At 39.8% G+C, this 4,726-nt stretch overlaps 1 pseudogene; it reads left to right on the forward strand.

Moving 5' to 3' along the window:
* Positions 1-4,726, forward strand: part of LOC140941684 (ATP-binding cassette sub-family C member 4-like) — a 12,691-nt pseudogene extending 7,965 nt beyond the window's left edge.

Here is a 4,726-nt window from a genome sequence, read left to right on the forward strand (position 1 = left end):
TATTTTTAGCCTTGCCTTCTTCTTCGTCGTTGTCCAAGGTATTTATATATAAGTATAAAATTAATAGGACAGTAAGTGTCATGCGCTTTGGGTGCTGTCATAAAACAGTTAAACTTCAATGGGTTTTTTGTTTGTTTGTTTTGTTTACTTCTAGGAAAAACTCAAGGGATATCTTGTGCTTGTCTCTGATTTTGATTTTGTTATGATTCAATGCATGGTAAAAGGTCTTCTTATCGTCGGTCGTCTTGTCGTTCGGTCTGCAATCATGCTCGTAATCAAAGAAATTAGACTCTTGCTACGCGGTCGTCCTTTTAATCTCTGGTACAATCACAGGTCGAACTGGACTCCGCTAAGTCATATTAACATTATACGCTTAATATCTGTATCTCTCCTTGGATGACTTCGGAAACTGTTGCTTACTAGATTGAGAGGTGTTGAGTTTGTTTTTTTCCAATTTTCCCGCCTTCTGTATCGCCACTTTCATGGTTCCATGCTTTGATCTCGTGCTGATCACGAGGGGAGTATAATTACTCAAATTTATCACGATAAGGATACATTTTATTTCAGTCAATGCCACCTGACTAAGAATCAACCAATGGCTGTCCCTGTTTAGTTGAGTGAAAGTCTAGGGATATAACAGTATACAGCGGAACCTCGATATATATATATATAATATTATATATATATATATAATGACGTCCTCGGTATAACGAACGATTTTCTTTACCCCAGTAATAGTTAAATATATGGAAAAGTACCTCGATATAAACGAAACCTCCTTATAGCGAAAAAAAATTGCCAGTCCCTTGACCTTCGTTATATCGAGGTGCCACTGTACGAGTATACCTAAGTAAATCACTTCTCATAAACTAACAATGACTAGAAACCACTGGATCCAATACACAATTTGTTTGTTTGTTTGTTTTTGTTGTTGTTTCAGTTTTATGGATCGCTCCGTATTGGTGGGTTTCACGAATGATCGACATGCCAAAAGAAAAACAGAAGGACTATACAACGCTCCTGGTGTATGGATCCATTGTCACATTATCCTTGGTGTTTACAATTCTATCCTCATTTTGCTTTTATCTGACAGCTTTAAAGGCATCAGAAAATCTTCATAACAAGATGACTAAAGCGGTTATTGAAGCACCAGTCATCTTCTTTGACACAAACCCGGTTGGTCGTATCTTAAATCGATTCTCTAAAGACATTGGTAGTATGGACATTATGCTTCCACCACAATTTCTCCTCGCAGTGCTATGTTGTCTTTATTTCTTCAGTGCTACCATCCTGTCTGCTGTGGTAAACGTGTGGTTATTTATCATTTGTGTTCCACTGACAATTTTGTTTATCTACCTTGCAAAGTATTATTTGAAATCCTCTCGGGAAATCAGACGGCTGGAGGCAGTGACTTGTAGCCCTGTTTATTCACTCATTGCCGATACTATAGCAGGATCAGAAGTAATTCGCTCATCAAAGATGGAAGATGATTTCCTGCAGAAATTTTTCAAGTATGTAACTTAATTTGCTCCTGAACGCGGCGTTCGGTATGTTATGCTGACGAATATGGGTATAACTTTAATTCTTATATTTTCATTTTTGTAAGCATGTAGACCAGTTAAAATAATTGTTCTAGGTGTACATAGTATTTGAAATGATTATAGTTTAACTTTTCCTGAAGTATGATTAACACTAAGCGTAGACCAGCAGGCGGATATGTTTCTATTAAACACTCAGTGATTCATAAGAACTGGCAATAAAAGACAAAAAAAGGAGAACACATTTCTTCTGTGTCAATTACTTTAGGTACCAAGACAAAAACACATCAGCCTTAATAATGCTACTGGCATCAACACACTGGCTTGGGCTCCGTGGAGATTCAATAAGCAACGTTCTGGTGACGTCTGTTTCAGTTGGAGCCATGTTAGCGACACAAAGCCCAGGTGGGTATCTTTATCGTCCTCGTCCCGGTCGTTCAAACAATTGATAGCGCTATCCAACCGAAAAATCACTATCCAGCGGATAAGTATTAGGGAAACCAACTGCGTTATCCACAGGATAGAGATTTATCCAGTGGATAGTGTTATCTCCGTTTCGAACAACTGGGCCCTCGAGAATAAGCTACTTTATTTGAGAAGATTTTTTTTCAGCATCTACTTATCCCTAAAATGCTAGTTAATTTGTTTTTAAAATGATCACATGCCCTTTTTTCCACAATGAAACCAAGACGAATGCCTGGTGGTGCCTCATTCTGGAAAATCGGCTAACCTGGTGTCAGAAAACAAAGAGTCGTTTTCTATAAGCCAAAATGCGCCAATATTGAATGCGTTTGTAACAGAAACAACGACAAATATATTAAAAGTATATAGAGCCACTGTATTCAGCCAAATAAAGATTTTCGTAAGGTTGACGTAGTCTCAGTGATATGAAATGAAAAAGAGAGCGAAAACAGCATTGAATTGTGAAACCAGTGAACTCATGTTTCACAGTCCACCAGTATATTTTTAGCAGAGATATCGTACTATAAGACGCGCGTCAGAGGTTCCCTTAAGTTTTTATACCTCATTGATACAGGAAAGTAATAGGAAAACTTACTTGTGGCACTGGAGGTAGAACCATTTTGAGGAACACCGATCCCAACAAGTTCCTCAAGGGATAAACTTTCTGAGGGTTAATATTTCAGTAAGTCTGTATGTCCATCATAATTAAAAGGATAACCATTGGATTCTGATGCTTTATGAACTAAAGCAGCTAAGCTTTCGTTTACTTTCCTATCAGCTGTAATAGGTACATATTTTGTCTTTGCTCTTAACCCGGTCTTCCGATTAAGTATTACTCTGTCTGGTCGGCTACTAATTCTCGGAAAGTAGTAAGAAAACGTTTGTGTTTGTTTGCAGCGTTGGCTGGCATGTCTCTGACATTCGCACTGGAGACGTTAGAGGCTGCACAGTTTGGCATTTACGTCGCTTCGGAGATAGAAAATCACATGACATCAGTGGAAAGAGTGTTTACCTACACGGAAATCGATCCAGAGCCTGGGTATTGCACAGAAACCCAATCCGCTCCTGAAGAATGGCCAACAACGGGCTCCATGGCATTACATGACTTGTCGCTTACATATTTGGAAGGTGCTCCAGCAATTTTGAACCGCATAAACGTTTGCTTCGCAGCTCAGGAAAAAGTTGGAGTAGTAGGTCGCACTGGAGCTGGAAAATCGTCTTTGGTGGCTGCTTTGTTCCGAATGCCAGAGCCAGAAGGCAGGGTAAGAATAGTCCTCTTCTTTTTCTTTTTGTTAAGATCTATCGCGATGTCGTAGTTGGCAGCAACATGTTTTGGTGTTGCTGGAAGCTCTTGACAACGCTTAAAAAAGGCCAAACTTTGGAGTCAAAAAGTCTCGACATTTATGTTTCATAATAGCTGGGTGTTTTCGTTTTCAAAGCTTTCCCAGCCATTCTCTTCCTAAGAGCCCTGATCCTTTTGGCCAGTGCCCGGCACGGATCTAGAGCTCTGGCTGGGACCAGGATAACACGCAGGCGCAGTAGTCTCACACTTTTGTAACCTTTGGTAACCCGTGATTGTTGTAATTTATTATTATCAATTTTGTTTTTAGAGGGCCACTAGGGACAATACTTCATAGTAATAGGTGTCACCCTCTTAAAATAAAGGTTATTATTATTATTATTTTTGCTTCACATTTTTGGGGATGCACAGTAAGCCTGAAGCCCTTCATTTGAGGAGTTCCGGCATCTACTCTAGCTTTCGATCTGCAGCGTTTATCACAAGGATCAAAGCCTTGGGGACGAGAATGTTGTGCACTCGAATGCGCATTACTTGTCGTATCCTTAGTAGTATCCAATGCGCATGCGTGCAAGAATTATACATAGTAAATGCCAGATAAATAAAAAGCAGGTTGAAATGCATTACATTTGCTTTCACAGGTGATCATAGACAATGTCAACATCAAAGATCTCAATCTGCAGGCGGCTCGCAGGTCCATGGCTGTTATAACTCAGGATCCTATCCTCTTCAGCGGCAGCCTCAGAAGGAACCTAGATCCATTCTCTTTGTACGAAGATCATGACATGTGGAGTGCCTTGGAAGAAGTACAGTTGAAGACCCTGGTGCGAGATTTACCTGAACAACTAGAGTACAAGTTGAAAGAATCTGGGACCAATTTCAGTGTTGGCGAGCGTCAACTGGTCTGTTTAGCGCGTGCGCTGTTACAGAAAAGCAAGATTATAATACTGGATGAAGCCACTGCTAATGTGGATTACAAAACAGATCGTCTGATTCAAGAAGTTATACGCAACAGATTTCAAGATTCTACAGTGATTACCATCGCCCATCGCTTGAACACCATCATGGACTATGACAAAGTCTTGGTCATGGATCGGGGAAGAGTAGTGGAGTTTGATAAACCTGACGTCCTGCTACGGATTAAAAATGGTCATTTCTCTCGCCTTGTTCAGACTTACGAGAGGACTGCCGATCACTGATGGACACACTTGTATGTTTTGTCTTTAACTTAGGATCAATGCTTTGGAGAAGGAAAGTAGGAAACACACACTTACCACTTCTATTGATCTTGTTACTAATAAAGAAGGACGGGTTAGAATTTTATTTGGGAGCGATCTTTTAGGAGGCAAGAAAATATTTAGGTCGCGGGAGACAACTTCCATATTAAATAAATTCTTTATATCGGCAAATTTTCTTATGAGAACATCTT

Source organism: Porites lutea, chromosome 6 (genome assembly GCF_958299795.1).
Source record: "Porites lutea chromosome 6, jaPorLute2.1, whole genome shotgun sequence".
Classification (NCBI taxonomy): Eukaryota; Metazoa; Cnidaria; class Anthozoa; order Scleractinia; family Poritidae; genus Porites; species Porites lutea.